The sequence below is a fragment of the Triturus cristatus genome, chromosome 9, assembly GCF_964204655.1.
Source record: "Triturus cristatus chromosome 9, aTriCri1.1, whole genome shotgun sequence".
In the NCBI taxonomy this organism is placed as follows: Eukaryota; Metazoa; Chordata; class Amphibia; order Caudata; family Salamandridae; genus Triturus; species Triturus cristatus.
Genome location: NC_140592.1, coordinates 560,316,915 through 560,340,449, shown reverse-complemented (window position 1 = coordinate 560,340,449; position 23,535 = coordinate 560,316,915). Strand labels below are relative to the sequence as shown.

The following is a 23,535-nucleotide window of genomic DNA, read 5'->3' as shown; positions in this document are numbered from 1 at the left end:
GGAGGATGTGTTGGCTGCTTTACAAGTGGACCAACAAGAATTAGCTGCTTCTAGGGCAGAGACTGCAGCGTTACAGGTTAAGGTGGAACGCATGCAAAGAAATCTCTCCGATGCAGGGAGCAGCTCTCTACAGTAGAGATAACTACACCCATACCGTTAGCACCTCCTGAAAGATATTATGGAGATGCACACAAGGTATAGGTGTTTAATATTTAAATCTTGTTGCATTTCACATGCAAGACTAAGGTATTTGCCACCAACCAGGCGAGAATAGACTTTCTTATATCTTAGCTGTCAGGGGATGCTGTTCAATAGGCAGTCCCTTTAGTTCAATGAGATGACCCATTGTTTTATGAATGGAAAGCCATTAGGGCGGAATCTGAAAATATATTCGACAGAAGAGCCCACACCCTGTCAGCAGACCGTGAATTGTTGGAACTTAGACAAGGTAATAAGGAACTGTTGGTGTATTTAACTGCGATCCGAAGATTAGTAGCAGAAATAACGAACATTGCCCAGATTTGAACGTTCTAGAAATAGTGAAAACCCCGCCAGGAATATTCATGAACTTATGGAGATAGGTACAGTAAGATCTTCATTAACCCCAGATGAAAGAGAGCTCTGTAGAAACAACAGACTTTGCTTGTATTGTGGGAAGAAAGGGCATTTTGTACGGGAATGTATGTTTAAACCAAATACCAATAGAATGGGGGTTAAAAGAAACAAGATAACCAGCACAAAAAGAGAAACGGAAAACTAGAAAGCTCAAGAGAGAGACAGAGAGAGAGAGAGGAACCGTCAAGCAAATGATTTATCCCTTCATTAGACGCTATCAAAGCTGTTGATCAGAGACATTTTTTTTATATCAACATCTGGATATAAACAGAAGAGAATTGGCAAGAAACACAAGCGTTGTCGGATTCTGGGGCCACCTGCACTTTCATGGATGAAGCGGTAGCCACACAACTATTGAAGAAAGACAAGCCGGAAACCGTCATTGCTGTCGATGGGAGAGTATTGGACTTCGGATCGATTTGGTACATAACAAACCTGTTAGAGGTATTATTCGAATCTGTTCATATGGAAAGAACAGAGTTCAACATCATTAAGACACCTCAATATGGAATTATTCTTGGGCTTCCATGGTTGCAAAACCAGAACCCTAGCATCAACTGGACTGAAAGAACTTTAGTCATGGAATCTGAATACTGTCAAAAGAACTGTATGGTGTCTCCTAGTTTGCCTTCCAGGCATTATCATTAAGGCATTGGATAGCTGCAGTGGCAGAAAAGGACACTGTACTGCTGGAGCAATATCAAGAATACAGGGATGTGTTCAATGAGATACAGGCAGAGGTATTGGTTCCTTGTCGCCCATATGATTGCCAGATTGATTTAATCCCTGGAGCCGTGGTGCCATGCGGATGAATATACACTGACTGAAAAGGAGAATGAACATCTACGACTTTACTTGGAGAAATAACTAGCGTTGGGGTTTCATACGTTCATCAAAATCACCGACTGCTTCGCCTTTGTTTTATATTCCCAAAGCCAATAGAGAGCTACGCACCTGTATTTACTTTCGAGCTTCGAACAACATCACCGTTAAGAACAGATACCCCCTTACTGTTAATTCCAGTTCTTTTGGAACAGGTAAAAAAGGCAGTGCATTTACCAAACTTGACCTAAAAGGAGCCTATCATTTGGTAAGGATGAGGTCCGTAGATGAATGGAAAACCACTTTTAAAACATGCTATGGATTATATGAGTATATGTTTATGCCATTTGGCTTGTGTAATGCCACCGCTACATTTAAATTCTTTCTCAATGAGTATTGAGAGAATTCTTGGATCACTTTGTCGTTGTATATATCGATGACATTCTGATTTATTCCTCCCAAGAAGACTACCACATTCAACATGTCAGGACCGTTCTGAAGGCATTAAGAGAAAATAACTTGTTTTGCAAATTAGGTAAGTGTGAGTTCCATGTAACCACAGTGGAATTTCTGAGTGTTATGCTCACACCAGTTGGACAAGAGATGGCAGATAGAAAGATTTTGGCAGTCAAGGAATGGCCTGAACCCCTGAATATCAGGGATTTACGATGTTTCTTGAGGTTTGTGAACTTCTACTGTCGATTCATAAATCAATTCTCCAGATTGGTGGCCCTCATCACCATGTTGTTGAGAAAGAAAACTCCCTTTCTATGGACCGTGGAAGCACAGTCGGATTTTAAAGAGTTAAAACTAGCATTAATTTCTGTTCCTGTGTTGGCTCACCCGGATCCAGATCGACCATACATTGTGGAGGTAGATGCGTCTGAAGTGGCTATTGGAGCAGTGTTGTTGCAATGTCATGTATCTACAGGACAACTGCAACCCATAGCATATATGTCACGAAAACTGAATGACGCAGAAAGAAATTACACCATAGCGGAGAAAGAATTGCTGGCAATAAAGATCACATTTACGGAATTGCAAAATGTTTTGATGGGAGGCAAGAATCAGGTTACTGTGTACACAGATCACCGAAACCATCAATTTATGAGGTCTGCAAGACATTCGACACCAACACAACTACGTTGGATGTTGTTTTTTGAAGAATATAATTTTTTTTGTCACTTTCAAACCAGATAAGGAAAACCAAAAGGCGGATGCCTTAACATGACAAGTGTTGGGGGAAGACGAAGAAGAAAGACAGGTACATGCTATAATAGATCCACCTAAGGTTATTTGTACGGTTCAAACCAATACCTTTTTAAGTGAAGTAGCATGGGGATTGCAAACCTTCAACTGGAGGACCTGGTTGAAAAGGCATGCAGAGTGGACGATGATGAAAATAATTCCTGTGAAAGGAAAGCAAATACTGGTCCCTACAAAAGAGATGCAAAAACAAGTGTTTCAGTGGTGTCATGACATATGCCGGACACAATGGAACAGAAAAAACCCTGGATCGGGTCATTAGAAAGTTCTGGTGGCCGTCAAAGCGTAGAAACAATGATATGGATAAAGGGTTGCAAAATATACAAGAAAATGAAAGCAGATCATGCCAACAACAAGTTTTGCTACACACTCCACCTACCCCAGAGACACCTTGAGAACATATATCCAGAGATCTCATTGTGGGTCTGCTCAAAGATCAAGAATGCACCACTGTTGTAGTGGGTATAGATTTTCTCACAAAAATGGGACACTTCATTGCGTGTGAACAGATACCCACGGCAGGACAATTAGCAAAACTACTTTTGGTACATGTAGTTAGATTACATGGACACCCGAGGAAAATAGTATCTGATAGAGCTACTCAATTCACAGCTCAATTCTTGGAGGAGTGGTGTTCAGCATTAAAAATAACTGTGGCCCTCTCTACGAGTTTCCATCCTCAAACCGATGGTTAGGCCGAAAGTTTAAATCAGACTTTAAAACAATACTTACGTTGCTATGTGGATAGTAACACTGATGCATGGGTTGATCAGTTGTGCCTGGCAGAAATCGCATACAATAGTCCCAAGCATTGTTCTACATAGTTAACACAGTTCAATAGCACGTATGGGTTCCATCCTCATTTTCTTCCATTCTTACATCCCTGTCACTCAGAATCCCTACCAGAAGTACAGATAAGGGTGTCACACATCCAAGACATTTTTAGGGAGACACAAAAGTTGCGGACTAACATCGTAGGCCAAGTCTGCTATACAAAATGGGGGATGCAGTGTGGTTGTCTTACAAAAACATTCAATTCAGAAAACCCAGCATTTTAAATCCTAAATACATAGGACCCTATAAGATACTTAAGTGTATAAATCCAGTGGCACTTAAATTGCCATTGCCCGCCAGTGTACACACCCATCCTGTTTTCTACATGTCATTGCTTAAGTCCTCGATTACTCCAGTGAAGAAGCAACCCATTCCTATATGGGTGGATGGTGAGAACGAATATGAGGTTTGAAAAATACAGTATACCAAGACTAGAGGACAAGAGAGATGGTATTTGGTAGCTTGGAAAGAATATGGTCTGGAAGAGAACTCTTGGGAACCAGCAAGGGGGGTGCATGCCCCTGAGTTGGTAGCTGCTTTCCATAAGAAATGCTCACAAAAGCCTTACCTCTGTCGGTGTTCTGCTGAAGGGGGATGTCCTGTCAGAGCTCTGTTAACGTGCGCTGTTGTGCCGAGGATGTACAGTGAACACTGACAGTTTCCCTGGGATGTAGACTTCGGTCGCAGACCTTTGACCGAAATACTACATTTCCCAGTAGCCCCTGTGGGATCACGTTGACGTCGTAGGAGAACCAAAGGCAGAATAATTATGCTTCTGTTTCTCCCAGCGTTGCCAATTATTTTGGATTTGGAAGTCCTAGAGCCTGGAGGCCTTTGTGAAACGCTGTCGTTGAATGGATGGTAAGGGTGCGGTTGAACAACCATTGTTGCCAACCTTTAACGGACAGACTTATTTTGAATTGCTCTCCTGGCATATTTGAGGGCTCAATAGACAATGGGGTGACCCTGTGTCCCTCAGAACATGGGTATAGGATTATGAAAGTACAATGGTTCTGTCGGGTATAACCACAATATTTCTTATAATTCAAATTCAAATTCAAGGACAAATGATCTTTTGCACAGGTTGAATGTGAAAACGTTAGCAGGGAACACAAAATAAAGGCAAGGTAATCTGGTATTCTGGGTAATACGATATTGTATATAAAGTACATCATTTATATTTACCCACAAATAAAGAATTATGTTGCATATACAGCTGCCAACAACGTGAAGATTAAAGTGAGTTGTGATCAAGTGACATGGTGTAATCAGTGACACAATGAGTGCGTGATATGTACAAGGCGGTTAAAATATATACATGTTTGGAAGAGGCCAGGATAAACACAAAGACCCTGCTGCTCTATACAATTTCAGTGTTTTACGAGCGGGCCTTGAACTGGACCAGAAGGTAGCATCGACGTTTTAACCCTATATGCGCACTATTAAATCATCACGGCAGGTCTTCATCAGGACTGGAGTGGGGAGAGGAATGGCAGCCTGCAGAGTCAGTTAAAACGTGCGTTAGCATCATCATGTGTTCCAATAGCCACATGAATTAACAACGTAGTTTACAAGGTGGTGACAACTCACCTAACGATAACCAGAGATATTCCTGGTTTGGGATGAGATGATCGAGGGCCCATCAGGTTATTATCTGGAGGTGAAAGGAGTGAGGTCAGGGTTGGGATTAACCGCTGATTTACAGAGGTTTAGTTAAAAAGCCCCACAGGGGCTAGGGCAGAAAACTCCCATTAGGAGTGATAGTGGAATGAGACCGGACCGCGCTGGTCAATCACATCCTATGTGTGGAGGGAGCCCATCACGAGAGACTGAGTGGGCAATAAATGATACGACACAAGCACGTTGATAACTCGCGCTCATATGTAATATGGAGTAGGCAACCATTGTGCGAAACTAGGAGGCCAGTGAGAGATTAAAAAACGATCGCCCTTTTTTTTTTTTTGTTGGTCCTCATTCTGCCAATTGACTTGTTAGCGATACTCCTTTTCCCTTACTGGGGGCGGGATGGGAATAGAGACTTTACACACAAGAAATCTAGCTGCTTCCACTCCTACCCCTCTCACGCATATCATGCAGATGAAGGGGACCAGAACCAACAGCTATTTATTAATTTAATCATTAGACCCCATTCCTCTGACACCAATCGACCAACATGGCCCATACCTTCTCTCGACTTCTAGGGTCACATGCCATGTCTAGTTGGCTTATATGTATGATATTATTTTTACACTCAGAAAAAAGGGGTGCAACAGACGATTTCCAGGCTTTGCAGATCTCTCGTCTACCCAATAAGATAAGTCGATCCAGATCACTGGGCAAGTTGAAAACATATGGCAGTCATTTGCTAGGGGATCTTGACATCTCGAACAAACACCGAGTTCCAGAAAATTATGTCAATTTTGCAGGGGACCAGTAGACCCGATAAAGCATGAAAAGATGGTTTTGATTGAGATACGCAGGTTTAACTGTCTCTCGAAGCAATGCAAAGGAGCGCAACCAAGCCTCACTCAGATTCATATTTTCCACATCATTTCTCCAAAGCTTTTGAATATCCTGATTTATATCATCTTCTGCTTCAATCAGGGTTCGATACCATAGAGCCACTTCTTAATTAATATTCCCAAATTTCATTGCTTGGATTAACCAGGCATCATCCATCTGCTCCTCCCAATGTTGCCTAGCCCACCAAGCAGACAGTTGATAATATTTGAATCTGGTTAATTGTCCACGAGTGCATAATGTCAGAGATTCCCAAGTGATCACATCCATACCTATTTTTAAATCTCCCCAACAGGGGATACCTGCTTGCTTCAGCAGTAGGCTGAGCAAGTCATCTAGACATGCTGGAGTGCCTGAGGAACCCCAAATTGGTGAGTAATCAGAATAGTAAGATATTCCTAATTTGTTCCGTATATAAACCCAGTTCTTCACTGCCTGCAACAAGATCTTGAGTCTTACTTTTTAAAAAAAAATTTGGGTCTCCGAACTTAAAAAGGAACTGCTCTTGTTCATCACCCAAATCACTAAGCATTGCTCCATAGATGATACCTAATGCAGAATCATCTGGTTTGTTTAGTAACATCCGAAAGTTCTTAAAAATGAAACACATGTGCGTAAACCCATAAATCTGGCAGAGCGAGCCCCCCCTTCTCTAACTTTCTCCTCAACCTATTCCAAGATACATGGGAATCCTTTGACGCCCAAACAAAACTTCCAATCAAGCCCTGTAATTTTGCTACCTCATTTTTAGCAAATGGGAGGGGTATGTTATTAAAAAGAAAAGTAATTTTTGGGAGTATAATCACTTTGATCAAGTTGACCCTATCATATAGATTGAGAGGGAGATTTGCCCATCTAATCAATTTCCCAACCTCCTGACTGGTCTTCCTCCAATTAACCGTAGGGACATCAGTTAACTTCTGGGTAATTATAATGCCGAGGTATCGCATCTGAAGTTTTACCCCGGGGGTCAGACGGTTGGTTCCACTCCATGACTTCAGTTTTGTCCCTGTTTACACTATACCCGGATACCTTCCCGAACAATTCTGCTTTAGCCAACAAACTGGGGATAGAGTCCTTGGGATTCCGTGTATAAAGAATTAAATCGTCCGCATATAGAGCTAATTTGGCCTCAAAGTTTTTATATCTAAATGGAAGGATGGAGGGCTCTTGTCTAATTAAAGCTGCAAAAGGTTCAATATAAATATTGAATAACAAGGGGGCATCCCTGTCTTGTACTCCGCATAATGCTGAACCGATCGGTTAACTAATACTCTAGCTGCGCTATAAAGTGACTGTACCGCTTTTATTAGGTTCTTAGGAAATCCAAAAGTTCTAAGAGACTCCCAGAGGTACGGCCAATGGACCTGATCAAACGCTTTAGCAGCGTCGACTGCCACCAGAGTTACTGGAAGGTTAAAAGATTCTGCCAGAGCCACTATACCCAGCATTGTAAAGGTGAGTTCATTAAGCTGCCTTCCAGGAATAAAACCACTCTGATCTCTGTGGACTACACTTTTTATGATCTTAGCAACCCTGGTTGCCAATATCCCCGTCAACACCTTATAGTTCGTGTTCAAGAGGGATATAGGCCTATAAGACTCAGCTGCCAGCAGGGCCTTATTCGGTTTTAAAATTAAAACTATCGTTGCCTCAGCCCAAGATGACGGGGGTTCATCCCCATCCCTCAATATATTATCAAAAAGCTTTTTAAACACTGATATTATATTATCTTCAAGAGATAGGTACAGTTCTGTTGGAAGGCCATCTGGCCCGGCCACCTTCCCTCTGGTCATCCTTCTAATCTGTACTTGAATCTCTTCTTCACTTATTCCAGAAGCTAGATATTCTCTTTGATGTTCATTCAGGGAAGGGAGCTCAACATTCCCCAGAAAATCCTTAATCTTTTCCAACCCGGGCACAATATCCTCTTTATATAATTTGGCCGTATATTCCCGCACTTCAGCACCTATTTTTACATTAGTATCCAATATCTGACCAGTAGAACTCTCTTTTAGGCTACTTATTTGATTACGAACTTTATCAGTTTTTGCTTTCCAAGCCAAAAGCCGGCCACTCTTCTCACCATACGAGAAATTCTGAAGTTTACTGACCTTCCATCTATTTATTAAAATCTTAACCAAAACAGCCTGATATTCTAGTTGGAGGTTCTCTAATTCCTTAGTGAGAAGAAGTACCTTATTAAAAGACTCTAAGGAAGCCTTTTGGAATTCTAACTCCTTAGCTTGAATATTTTTCAGGAGGTCGTTCTCTCTCTGCCTAGAACTGCGCTACTTCCCAGTCATAATAGATGTACCCAAGGCTCTTTAAAATGCTTTGAACGTGTCCCAGATAGCTTGAATTTTCACTGACCCGTTGATATCTTTGAAAAAAGTCATAGCCTCTTCTCGCATCTTTAATTGAACAGCCTCGTCTAATAAGATTGTCCGGTCCAGGGTCCATCTTATTATACCCCTTTTTTCCTGAAAACTCAAAGAAAGGCATACCGCAGAATGAGGGTAGCAGGGAGATGTTTGACCCTTGAGAAGTTAACGTGTGATGGTTTGGCAATGAGATTCCTGAGTCAACCAGAAAGTGATTTTCTGAATAAAGAAGCCAGGATTCCCACAATATATACTCTGCCTAAGATACACAAGCACTTGGAGAAGCCGCCTGGCAGACCCACCGTGTCTGGATGTGATCGATCTTAGAACCACTCAACCAGTTTATCGATCATTTCTTACAACAATGGATACCGGAAACTAAATCATACGTACGCGATACCATGCACATCACCCAACTGTTGGAAGGCCAACCGTATGATATCCACACCCAACTACTTGTCACACTTGACGTGTCCTCCCTTTATAATTCCATCCCCCAGGGTAAGGCACTAGACGTCATCAGAGCTACATTGGACAAAAGGACAAGGCCACATTGGATACCCACTTACTTCTTGATTGCCCTCTTGGAAATCGCAATGAAGCATAATTACTTCATTTTCAGGAAACAATTCTATTACCAGTGCAAGGGCGTTGCGATGGGAGCCACCTACGCACCCAGCCTGGCAAACATCTTCAAGGATGAATACGAAGAGGAACATCTGTATAGCCATGACAATCCATATATAAACCAAATTTCGGTTTGGAAACGCTATTTTGATGACGTCATAATGATTTGGTCAGGAACTGAAGACTATCCCAAGCAATTTCGCGACAGGCTTAACACCAGAACGAGTGATATCCAGTTCACCATTACCAACAATAACAAATCCATTGATTTCCTTGATCACACATCTAAAGTGGATGATGGCTTCTTGTTCTGTGATCTCTACTGCAAACCCACTGAAAGGAATACGCTCCTCAAGTATGAATCACATCACCCGCGCAGCCTGAGGGATAACCTACCTTATGGTCAGTACCTCAGGCTGAGAAGGAACTGCACTCGGAGAACATACTTCTTTAAGGAAACGGAGATCCTCACCACTCGCCTGAAAGAGAGGTTACCCTACAGGACTGCTTAAACGCGCACACAAACGGGCCTGGTATTGCCCGGGGGACCAATTGCTGCAAGTTAAAGAGAAACTGGAAAAGACTGAAAATATTGTGTGCGTGACCACATTCAACACCAAAAGCAATGACATCCAAAAGATTGTGAAAAAATACTGGAATCTTGTCGCAAGAGAACTCCACACAACTGAGGATCCACTCTTTGCCTTTAAGAGGGGCAGGAGTATAAAAGACAACTTTGTCAAAGCATACCTTGAACCCCCCAAACCAATGAACTTGAGAAGTCAACTGGGCCTGCCACCCATAACTGGTCACCACAAATATGGCCACTGCACAGCCTGCCCGCTGACAGTGGAGGGTTCCACCTTTAGACACAACGGAACATATAAGTTACCAGACTTCACAAACTGTAACAGCATCAACTTAGTACATGTCATTTGTTGTTCTTGTGATCTACTTTATGCAGGTCAGACCACCCAGAAAGTAAAGGCGAGAATATTGCAACACATGAGCCACATAAGATGCAAGGTACAGGGTGCCCCATTAGTTGATCACTTCCAGTCACAGAAACACCAGCAAGAGAGTATGAGATGGTGGGTGGCCGAGAAAGTCTGCCCTGCTCCAAGGGGTGGGTCCATTTCAGTGGCCCTAAACCAAAAAGAATGCAGGTGGATACACTCCCTCAACACTGTAATGGAGGGTTTGAATGAATTTGAGGAAACATCTACACAAATGGGCAAATTGTAAAATCTCAATGTTGACAGTACGTGTGGTTTCCAACTACCTTTTAACATAACACATGCACTATTTGGTTTTAGCATGTTATTCTCTAGCACAGGAACAGATCCCGGCTACAATCTCAATGTATTAATTGATAGCTAACCGTCCAAGCGGTAATATAATATCCATCTAAATGTGCATTTAAAGTATTAAAATATGTTGGCTCCTGATAAGGTGCAGATTCAAATGTGTTTGAGAACTGTAACGAAAATTACTACGGTAGCTGTATGTAATAATCACATTGCTTTTCATTCTGACTGTATCGTATAGTATATGCACTGCGTCCACACACTGTCATGGGATTCAGTTCAAACATGCACCACACGTGTTACACGTATTAATTACGACAGGAGTGGACTGTACATATATTTGCTGTTATTATGTACATCACACCATTCCAGAGTTGTTAAACGCTTTTAGGATAGACACCCTTGCTCATGTCTGTCATACTATTTGTCTCCCCTGAATTAGATCATCAATATAATTCTTGCATTCACACATGACTTGCCCTTGCATGCGGACGTAACGAAGTCCACACAATCACTGCAATGCACGAGGCCTCCGCGTCAATTGCCTGGCAACTAGGCATGCAGGCACTGAGCTGCTGCACGCTACACGTCACTGCCAGACGTGCTCGCGGACGCTAATCAGCAGCTTTATCTTCTGCCTGCCAGACTCGTTCATACAGACCGACTTTATGCAGTCAAGCGGCAGGAGTCTCCACTGCCCCTATGCCTGAAATCTCGGATTTGAATCCCACACTTAACCCTACAGGTGAGCTACGCACAGCTTAACATAGGAATATTCACCTATCTTTAAACATATGAGTTCAAGTAACCGGCGCTTTCGTATTTATTTGCAGACGTTCACGATTAATATCTTCCGTCCTTCGAAGTTGTGTAGGACTCACAACAGGATCTTCATTGGTGAGCCTTGACCCATGTACCAGCAGGGGTGTGTATTCTGATCTCCCCTTCACTTCAGCTAATAATAAAGGGTGCGACTAATCAGCGCGTAATTGCCACAATAGTTCACATAGAGTACGCGATTTATCAGGGCGATCGTTTCTTAATCTCTCACTTGCCTCCTAGTTTCGCACGATGGCTGCCTACTCCAAATTACATATGAGCGCGAGTTATCAGCGCGATTGTGCTGCATGATTTATTGCCCACTCAGTCTCTTGTGATGGGCTCCCTCCACACATAGGATGTGATTGATCCGGTCTCATTCCACTATCACTCCTAATGGGGGTTTTCTGCCCTAGCCCCCGTGGGGCTTTTTAGCTAATCCTCTGTAAATCAGCGGTTAATCCCAACCCTGACCTCACTCCTTTCACCCCCAGATAATAACCTGATGGGCCCTCGATCATCTCTGACCTGAGCCAAACCAGGAATATATCTGGTTATCATTAGGTGACTTGTAACCACCTTGTACACTACGTTGTTAATTCCTGTGGCTATTGGAACACACGATGATGCTAACGCACGTTTTAATTGACTCCAGTCCTGATGAAGACCCGCCGTGATAATTTAATATCGTGCATATAGGGTTGAAACGTCAACTCTACCTTCTGGTCCAGTTCAAGGCCCCGCTCGTAAAACACTGAAATTGTATAGAGCAGCAGGGTCATTGTGTTTATCCTGGCTTCTTCCAAACATGAATATATATTTTAACCGCCTTGCACATATCACACACTCATTGTGTCACTGATTACACCATGTCACTTGATCACAACTCACTTTAATCTTCACTTTGTAGGCAGCTGTATATGCAGCATAATTCTCTATTTGTGGGTAAATATAAATGATTTCATTTATATAAAATATCGTATTACCCAGAATACCCGATTACCTTGCCTTTATTGTGTGTTCCCTGCTAACTTTTTCACTTTTAACCTGTGCAAAAAATCACTTGCCCTTGAAACTGAATTGTAATTATAAGAAATATTGTGGTTAAACCCAACAGAACCATTGTACTTTCATAGGCATATTCGAGGGGGCAGGGTGAGGTCCTTTGCTCTCCGTCCAGGAGGAGAGGTCTTACTCACGCAACCTGCTTGGTTGTGGGGATTACCTTGCTGTCATGTCCTTCCCTGTTGGAGAGATGCATGTATGTCGTCTATTGCAGGTTGAAAGGACACGGGCACATTGGTCTTGATGAATACGTATTTGGTGTGGATACTTTTCCCGCTGGCGAGTACCTTTGTTGCTCATGCGGGAAGAGGTAAATTTAAGCATCTTTGATATCAATTATTGGACTCATCATCTTGGGAACTAATGCCAATATCTGAATTCTAATTTGTGACTATAAGCGAATCGATTACCACTGCAAGTAGGAGGCTCCTACGGTTATTGGTGGTAATTGCTTAATTCAATTTTGAACAGTGTCAATGAGCGGAAGTGTGTGATGAGGCAATAACATACTACTACTTCATGTCCTGTGGTAACATGGTTTTGTTTTATATCCCTTACCTTTTTTAACAGGGAACTGTGGTGGAGCTGAGTCTTACAACCCTGCTCTCTCCCCCAGTAGCGCCACTGTTGTGGCGCCGCAGCCAACGCTGATCGCATAGGGTTCGAGCCTGGCCTGCTGCCTTCGCTGTGCCCGTCTTTTTTTGCACCCTTCTGGTTGATTATTATCCTTCTTGTGTAATCTGTCATTGTAATTGTCATTCCTTTTGTTAAATGGTATGTCTGCTGTTTCCTTTCTCATGTAATTGTGTTCCCTCTTGTTAACTGTTTTGATTGCTCTTTTTCGGTCTCCCGCCGCTACTCCCCCGCAGTCCCTGCCCCCTGCCGCTCAAGCGTCCCAGCTGAGCTTTCCCTCCCTCCTCCCCTATTTGATGGCGGCGGCTGCTGCGTGGCCACGCGCAGCGGGAGTGCCGCTGGGGCGCCTAAGGCAAGCCCGTCTGTGCCTGCCCGCGACCAGCACCAGTAACCCTGGTCCTCCAGCCACCCACCACTACGACTCAGCGGCTCTCCTCGCAATCAACCCCAGAAGAAACAACAACTTCCAGGTGTCTTTGCCGAACACCACCCACGGACAATTCTCCTGCCATCACTGCCGCCAGACCTTCACCACCCTTCGCACCCCCAAAGGCACCACCCCCATGTCGGCCACCAACACCACTGAAGCCCTGAAGTGCATACTCCTCGACGTGCGCTCCCTGCACAGACACGCTGTTGACGTCTGGGACCTCCTAGACACCCTCTGACCAGACATCGCCTTCTTTACAGAAACCTGTACCAACAGCTCCTCAGGCCCAGACATCGCCACCGCCATCCCCGACACAAGATCCACAGGAAAGACCGTCCCAACCGCCCAGGAGGAAGACTCGTCATCGCGCACAAGAGTTCCCTACGATTCTCCACCTTCACCACGAATGACTCCTTCCCCTCAACCGAACACCTCCACTTCCAGATCCAGACCAAGTCCCGGAACCACATTTCGCAGCACCCCACTTACAGACCCCCTGGACCTCGTTTGCTATAACCATCGCTGACCTAATCGCACCCCGCGCCATCGCCTCCATGGACGACATACTCATCGGAGACCTTAACTTCCACCTCAAAAACACCAACTCCACCACCCTCCTGGACAACCTTGCCAACATCGGCCTGAAACAGCTCATCACCACGCCCACCCATAAGGCAGGACACACCCTCGACCGCATCTTTGCAGGAGGAAACAGCACCCACTTCAGCTACACCACGCAACCCCCCCCCCCGGATGGACCACCACTGCGTACACTTCAACACCGACAAACCCACCACCCCCAAAACTGCACAGCACCCTCCACGAAGGAACTGAAGCAAAATCACTGATGAGCAGCTTAACTCTATTCTCAACCGCGATGCCCCAACCACCACGACCGACGCCAACCTCGCAGCCGAAGAAAAGATCTCCAACTATGCAGACAAGCTCACACCCCTACGCAACCCAGGCAGACATCGCCCCAGGAAGGCAACCTGGTTCACCACCAACCTCCGAGAATCTAGACGCACCTGCAGACGTCTCAAGAAGAACTGGACAAACAGCAAAACGTCAGAAGATCGCTCCAACTACAAGAACGCCATGACGGAATACCACAAACGTATCAGATCCACCAATAAGACCTTTATCCAAAATAAAATCCTCGTCAAGTCCAGAAACTCCAAGGAACTCTTCAGTGTCATCCAGGAATTCACCAAGCCCCCCAGCGAAACCACGGACATCACCCCCTCCCACAATCTCTGCGACAAGATCGGATCCCACTTCCATCTGAAAATCAAGGGCCTTTACGACCACTTCAACGACCAGACACCTGACTCTGGAACCACCTCCCTCTCCAACAATGCCAGCCAGCCTACCATCTCCTCCTGAAGCCCAGTCACCACCGAAGACGCCACTTCGACCATGAAAGGCATCCACTCAGGGGCCCCACAACCCCCTGCCCGCCACACATCTACCACAGAGCCGCCATCGCTCCGGAACTACGAAGCACCGTCAACACCACCTTCAAGACGGTCCTTTTCCCAACAACTCGAAATGCGCAGAAGTTAGACCCCTGCACAAGAAGCCCTCAGCAGACCCCACGGACCTCAAGAACTACCGACCCATCTCCCTCCACCCCTTGGCGGCAACACCATGCTAACAAAATTCATCGAAGACCACTTCATCCTTGACCCCTCCCAATTCGGATTCCGTAGCAATCACAACACCAAAACCGCTCTACTTGCCGCCACAGACAACATTCGCACTCTCCTCGACCAATGAGACACCGCAGCCCTGATCCTACTTGAACTACCTGCCGCGTTCGACACAGTCTCCCACCGTACACTGAAAGCCATTCTACATGACGCCAGCATACAGGGAGCCGCCCTCGACCGGATACGCTCCTTCCTCACCGGCAGAAGCCGAAGAACCAGACTGCCACTCTTCCTCTCCGAACCCACGGAAAACAACTGCGGAGTACCCCAGGGATCGTTCCTCAGCCCCACGCTCTTCAACATCTACATGGACCCCCTCGCCGCCATCATCAGACAGCACTGACTCAGCATAGTATCCTATGCCGATGACACCCAGCTCATCCTCTACCTCACCAAGGAACCAGTCACCACCAGACTCAACTTCCAGGAAGGAACGAAGGACGTTGCATCCTGGATGAGCAGCAGTTACCTGAAGCTCAACTCAGAGAAGACAGAGGTCCTCGCCCTCGGCCCCTTCCCCTCTGCTTGGGACAACACCTGGTGGCCCACCGCCTTCGGCAGCCCTCCCACCCCCACAGACCATGCCTGAAACCTCGGCATCGTACTCAACTCCTCTCTTTCCATGACCCATCAGGTCAACGCCTTCACCTCCAGCTGTTTCAACACCCTCCGCATTCTCCGAAACACCTTCAACTGGATCCCCCCTGAAACAAGGAAGACCATCACCCACACACTCATAAGCAGCAGACTGGCCTACGGAAACGCCCCCTATGCCGGGATCATCGAGTCTCTGCTCCGCAAACTCCAGACCATACAGAACACAGCAGCCAGACCCGTCCTCTGCATCCCTCGACATGAACACATCACTCAACACCTGCATAACCTCCACTGGCTCCCAATTGAGAAGAGAGTCGTCTTCAAGATTCTCACCCACGCCTACAAATGCATCCACAACAACGGACCCCAATACCTCAACGAGGGAATCTCCTTCCACGTACCCAAGAGAAACCTCCGACCAGCCGACCTCACCGTCGCCGAAACCCTGCACATCCACAGAGCCAGAACAGGTGGAAGAGCCTTCTCCTACATCGCGGCCAAGACCTGGATCGAGCCCCCAATCGACATCAGACGCGCCCCCTCCCTGAACATCTTCAGGAAGATACTCAAGACCTGGCTCTTTGACTGAACGGAGCTGACTACATTCCCCCAGCGCCTTGAGACCCTCATGGGTGAGTAGTGCGCTTTCAATTACCCTGATTGATTGACAACCTCTTGCAGTCCCTGAGAAGCATAGCTCAGGTTCTCCTGGGTAAGTAGTGATCATGTGTTTTGCTTGTATGGTGGTGAGCTGTTTACCCTAGTATTTTTTTGTTTAGGGGAATCCACAGAGAAGATTAACTGTCATCTTATTTTTATAGTCTCTACAGCATATCATGCCATAAAGAGGCATGTTCTCACTGCACTCCCTGTTCAGCACATCCAACTCATCCCTTAGTCTACAGCACAGAGCAGCCAGTTTAAAAGGGGCGCCGCTTTTTCACAGAAAATACGTGCACTTCGCCCCGGAATCGGGCTTGGCACCAAGGGTTAAAAAAAAAAACACACAAAAAAAATATGCCACAGACATGCCTCATAGCTGGAAAGCCCACGGAGTTTACACACTTCACAGGCAGTGGGAGCGCAAAATAAAACAAGCCTGTAAATCTTGTCTCAGTCAGTTTCCAGCGCTTGTCCATTGCTCTGCACAGTAAATGCCCCGAAAGCTATCAGCATCGCCTGTGTGAGCTGGGATTTGCTTTTTGGAATATGTATGCCATACGACAACTAGTTTCAAATCAGCTTTATTTGGTGCAATTCAAGTCACCATAAAAGCAAAACAAAATTTAAAAATATACATACAACTACATTTTCATTTTTAGTTCATCCAGATAAAAAAACTGGCAATTTAAAATACATTTATAATATCTTCACAGACCGTAGGGTGCTCAATACATAAAATGCTAAAAGCCACAAGTCATTATCAGATAGACAAGAACTACTACATTCCGTCCTGCATATTTAATTATTAATGGGTAAAAATGAATAACAATTCCTAAAGTGCTAGTGCCATATCTTTAGACGGGTAATTAAGTACCATACAAAATCATTTACAGGTTAAAACAATTTAATTTAATAACTTCAGCCGTAATTTGACCCTGGCTGTCCTCTGGTGTTTCTTATTCTAAATGCAACTGTTAGAAAACTTGTTATACATGCCAAGGTCAATGAATCTTCAGCCCTTTGTAAATATAATAAAGCAGCCTTCGCTTGTCTAAATTTACCATTTTTTAATAGTCTTACTAGGTAACGACGCCTGGGAAAAGAATAAAAAGGGCATAACAATACAAAATGAAGGGTATCCTGCGGAGATTTATTATCGCAGCCGCAGGTACCTTTCTGCTCAACTGTAGCGGTATAACCCAAAGGGTCCGCTAGTAGATGATGTATAAGGTTGAGCCTAAAACGAGTGAACAGAACCCTATTCTGTGCGTTATGTATTAAGCTGAGGAATGGTTCCATGCCAACTACTGTCTTGGTCATGCTGTAGGCACAAGCTAAGAACTTTCTACCTTCAGTATCGGCTCTATACTCTTCAGCTTTTGTCAAGAGCAAATCCTTAATTCTGATCTTGTCTTGGGGTATTACTGTAGTCGGATTTGTAAAGAGGTCCGTACATTCTATTCCTTCCAGGGATGTTTTTACATATCTAAACCACGGAATACACATTCCTTTGTCCCTGCTGATGCAATCTCTAATGATTTGCCTTCCTAATTCCGCATCAGTGTTGGACCAGGTCCTAATCCTAGCCAAAATAGGTCTGGCCTTGATCAGGTCCTCAATGTATGGCCTCCCTAGTTCGGCATGGGTGATATAAGCCGGAGAACTCTGAGGAATCTTAAGTATCTTACGCAAAAATGTATTTTCCTCAACCTGTATTTGTCGTGTCCCAGCAAAGCCCCATACTTCTGCTCCGTACATTACTTTGGCGCAGCAGATGGAGCCGTAAAGATGCATAACCTGCTTCGGTGACCACCGACCCAGCCTTCGTCCATAGCTCATTATTGCCCCTGATGACGAGATCAGTTTTATGCTCCGTTCTTCAGTTAAAAGTTTAAAATTTAAAAGCCCATCAAATAAAAGACCCAGGTAGGAAAAAGTTTTCACTTGTTCAAGTATGTGTGTTCCTATTCGATAGGTAAATATTTAACAGGGTTTAGTTCCTGCTAGCAAGACGTAGGACTTGGTTAGATTTGCTGATAGATCTAAAGTATCCATAAAATCAACAAAACCGTCTATTAGAAACTGCAGGCTTTTCGGCGTTCGTGCCAGAAGGACCGCGTCGTCTGCGTACAACAGCACTGGAATGGGGCGACGACCCACCCTTGGGGTGTCTGCATTCAACCTACACAATGTCTGTTCCAATTCGTTAATATACAAGGAAAATAAGAACGGGGCCAATATACAGCCCTGTCTTACTCCACTTGTACAACGAAAGGATCCAGTTGTGTCCCCAGCCAAATTAAACCGTACCTTGGCAAAGTTTTCCAGTGGAGTGCTCTCAAAATATTTATTAGTTCTGGGTCTACTCCCAATCTAGTTATAAGACCCCATAACTTTTCTCTGTTTACACGATCGAATGCGGCCGAGAGATCCATAAACCCCAGATATATTGATTGTTCACTGGCTATAGTATATTTTGCCACCAGTAAATAAAGATTCAGGCATTGGTCTGTGGTTGATCTGCCAGTCCTGAAGCCATATTGAAAATCTGAGATTATATGGTGTTCCTCGGCCCAGTCCAATAGACGATTTAAAATCATTCTACCTGAAACTTTTGCTGTCACATCAATCAATGATATGGGACGATAGCACTGCGGATCATCTTTTTTACCTTTTTTAAAAATGGGCACTATAATTGCTGTTGACCACGAGCGTGGCATGCCAACTGCAATAGCTACATTGATTACGCGTGTCAGGATTGGAGCCCAGAATTCTACCTTGTGTAAGAAGAGATCAGGTGGTATACCGTCTGGGCCGGGTGCCTTATTTTGTGTTAGCCCCAGAATTCCTGCTTTAACTTCCCCCACGGTGAATTCAATCACTGCCCTCCATGGGCACATTTCCTCTTCAGCCAAGGAGTTTACAGCTGAAAAATTGTATAAACTTTTGAAATGATTGAACCAACACTTGGGGAGAATTAATGTACCAATTACCGGCTCTGCAATATCCTGGAAACATGGGTTATTTATGGTTTTCCAGAAGATACCTAGATCCCTCTTTTCCGCAGCTTCCCTTAAGGTTTCCCACATTTGGGATTGTAAGGCAAATCTCCTGCATTTTATAGCTTTTTTATAAGCAATCCTACACTGTGCTATTCGTGGTTTGTCTCTTGGCCTCAATTTCAGACTTTTTTTTAGGTCCTTCTGTGCTCGTGAGCAATCTTTATTGAACCATCTAGGCACATTATTTTGTTTCCATGGCCGGGTGGATTTTAGTAGCCTATCTATATGGTTGGCCATTGACTCAAATGCTTTAGTCACGGCCAAACCCTCTACTAGGGGATCACTACAAATTTCAAACTCTTTTCTCCCTTCCATGATTAGGGTCTCATAAAAGGCATCTCCATCAATACGGGACCACCTTAAGCGCCTCCCCTGGTCCGTTACTTTCTCTAGACTACCTTTCTGTGCGCTTCTTCTTTCTTTGGGGGCGGACCGATCTTTGATCCATAGCGTGAGTGGATTATGATCACTAAATATACTCCAGTCAATAGTGGTCTCTTTTATCCATTGCCACATTATATTTGAGACTAATATGAAGTCTATAATTGAACTACACCCCCTCCCTTTAAAAGTTATTGGGGCACCAGTTCCTTCTTCTACACACCAAATCAAGTGTGTGTTTTAGTGAGTGAGTTTTCATTACTTATTCTAACTCCCTCCCCTCCCTGGTGTGTTCAAAGTGCAAACCTTTTGATGTGGTACACCCAGACCAATCACCCATGCAGTGTTTTCAATTTGGGCATAAGTGACAATTTAAATCACCCACTAGGATTATACAAGAGGCCACTGTGGATTTACACTGCTCCATTACACCAGTCAAATGACTGTTTAAGTCATGTAGTATGGAGCCTTCCATGCTCGAGACTATGGCATTATAAAAATTAACTAAAATAATGCACATTTTTATTTATTTTGAGTCTCAAGCCTTGGAAGTAGTTGGAATTCCAATTCAAATTAGTCCACACACCTTCCAGTTTCAAGTCCACATAAATAACTAATCCTCCTCTGGCTCTACCAAAAGTTGATTTTTGTGTGGGAACAGCAAAGCACCCGTACCCTTCTAACTGGAAGGGGTTGTAGTCAGCCACCCATGTTTCCTGAAGACAAATAACATGAAACCTAGCTATATATTCCCTCCACTCATAATTGTCAAATTTGGAGGACAGGCCAGCTACGTTCCAGGAAACTAATCCTATATCATCAATCGATAGTTTCTCCTTAACGGTAGGATTACTAGGCGGAGGAGTAATTAGTCAGTCAACCCCCTCCAGTCCAGAAAGTGTTGCAAAGTGGTTGGAGGTTGGGATGTTAAACATAGGACCTGCCATTGTCTGGGTATTTAAGTGTGTTGAACTCACATTATTTCCTACCAAGATCTTTGGGTAGAAATAACTTAAATCATGGGTGGATATGCCTCCCTCGTAGCCCCCTGAAAACCAGTCTCTGATGTGGTTTACCACCCTATGATCCCTGAAATTAACAATAATAACATCCCCCTGTACATTTTTTGGTCTTCGTCCCACCCATCCTAACCTTCTAACATGAAGAATCTCCCCATCTAAGTTGGCGGGTAGTGGCCTATTCACTCTGAGCCAGTGCATCACCTTATTCTTAAGTGTCTGATGGCCTTCATGATTCTCCAATGCTAGCTCTGGTACCCCTGTGAGTACAATGACATAGGGTTCTGCCTCTGGTGGGAGATCTATATGCTGAGATGGTCTCCTAAAATTTCTGTCTATGTGTGCTCTCCCACCAATTTTACTACGCTCATGGCTCTGCTTATGTGAGGCCCCACTCTCTCTCGGTTTCCTAGAATCCAAGTTCGTATACTGTGTGGTCGAACTATTCTCACTAAGAGGGGGGGGTGTCTTTGCACTATTTACGGGATTACCTGATTTCATCACTGGTTTGGATACCGGGCCAGGGGGATTCAAAGTGCACATTCTCACTGATATTTCCCTCAGAGACTTAGCATTAGCTGCACCATTATCTTGTATAGACTCTAGCTGCTCTGACATTCTTTTTACCCTTTCCACCAAAGGTAACAACAACGATTTGACTAATTTTTCTATGTCCCTCATTAGATCTTGATAGGGGTGTGCTACCAAACTGTCTGGACCGATTTTAAATGCTCCAGAATCCGTTGTGCTCGTAGAGCTCGTGGCAGTGTTTGGGGTTTTAGCCCCACCTCCTTTTTGCTTGTGTGTGCCACGCTTCCTTTTTTGTTTTGGGAAACTAGGTCCTAAACCTTTTGTTTTACTTGTACTGTTCGTCTTTATGGGGGGCTTTTTTACTGAGGGCTGAGCCTCAATAAGGTGTTCAATTTCTAATCCTATACTGTTATCTACGATAACAGATTCTTTTATACCTGATTGAGAATCTACTTGATCTTGTAGCTGTGGGGAGATATCTATGTCACTTATTTGTTCTATGTGTTTGGTATGTTTAGTATTGTGAGATGGGGTGGTAGCTAGCTGAATAGCCCCCAGAGAAGAACATTTCCTCTGTAATTCAGAGGATAAACGTCGTTCAGTATGCACAATTTCACGTTCTAACATTGAGGCAGCCCTCGTAATAAACTGATCTAGGGTGCCCCTGACAGATCCTCCCACCAACGATTTCCTATTCATACTAAGCCTAGTGTTCATTATATACAATATGGGGAAAAGCCTTTCTTGTGAAAGCCTCCAATATAGAATAATGACCTAGAATTACTTAAGTGACCAAAATTGGAATCAACAACCACCACCTTTTGCCCTCTCAAGACACTCAAGTTAAATCTACATGTACCAGAATAGAAATATTGATGTTACAACATAGACCAGCCAACTCCAAGCGAAAGGCCACAGACGGTCAGAATCGAACGAAGATTTACAACCGCCTGTTAACACGTCAGTACTCACGAGTCAATGCCCAACAGCAAACGTTAGAGAGTATGCCCAGCCCTGCCTTTTCCGGCCTTTGACGGACAAGGACGGGCCCGCCCTTGGCCCGGGCTTTGCCCGGGCGCTGCCCGCGCGCGTCCCGCGGTGCGGGATGCGCCCCGGTCTAATAAGGGCTTCCTGCTGATGTCGTCGTGCGCGTCAGCCGCGCTAGGGCCTCTGGGGGTTGTAGTTCTGCTCCGCTAGTCACACACTGCCGTTCCCCTCACGGCTTCACTGTGACTGATACCAGGCACCAGGCAGATTAGGTAGGTGAGGCAGCGATTCAGTAAGCCAGCCGTTCCCCTCACGGCGAATGAGGTAGTCTCGATTGTGACAACTAGGTTCTCACCACCATGTTCGGCATGGCAATGTGTTTTGCTTTTTAGATTCACAATAAAATAAATGCAAGTCCAATCCGGTCACTAGATAAAGCTCTCTACCAGGTTTTTAGGCCTTGCCTACGCAGCGCGCATGTGCTAAATAGGAAGACCTTTAGCCGTCGTTCTGCTCTTTTTCGAAGCACACAGTCGTGCTTGTGGTGGCATACACCTTGCGGGAGCGCGCAGCGGCGCGCCACGAGTGCAGTGCTTGAAAATGAGCTGACTGCCCTTGCGCGCGCACTGACTACTCGCAGGTGTAACCCTCCACCTTTCTCTCCCGCTGCAGCCTGCACGCCTTTTTTTTAAAAAAACTTTCAGCACGAGGCACGCGCTTTGTTCTTACAATGTTCTCACAGCTGTAAATTGGTCCTTAGTCTCTTGACTTTTTCATAAAACCCTCTTTCCCTTTACGTCCCCCCAACTTTCCTCTACCCCCTGCCTCCCTCTTTTTCCAGCCCCATATCTCTCGTCGTGTTGTATTGTGGTGTTTATATAGCGCCTGCCGCTCCTCCACTGGGCCTCCTGGACGCATGCGAGCCTTAAGTGGACAGAGATGTAAGCGTTGCTGTGACTGATGCGGGGATGCTCCTGGCTCCATCATTTCTCGTCCGCTGTCTATCTGACTTCCCACAATGGCGGCAGATCAAAGGATCTTCCCGTCTCTGCAAAACGCAGGGCACATCGGCTTCTTTATTTGTTGCTAGGTTCCCAGTAAACGAAAAGAAAATGGTAGTGGCATGCTAATCCGACGCGTTACAGTACAACAATAACTTCTCCTCGCACGAATCTGCCTCAATCCATCTTTTCTTTAATCCGATGTTTCATGCCTTTGCCTTTCCCTAGCTTTTCGAACTGTTTTTGATGTGTTTTTCGCG

At 44.8% G+C, this 23,535-nt stretch overlaps 1 protein-coding gene across 1 annotated transcript in view; it reads right to left on the bottom strand.

Moving 5' to 3' along the window:
- The window catches only part of VASP (vasodilator stimulated phosphoprotein), a 1,088,669-nt gene that overhangs the window by 63,934 nt on the left and 1,001,200 nt on the right, over positions 1–23,535 (bottom strand). The window lies entirely within an intron of this gene.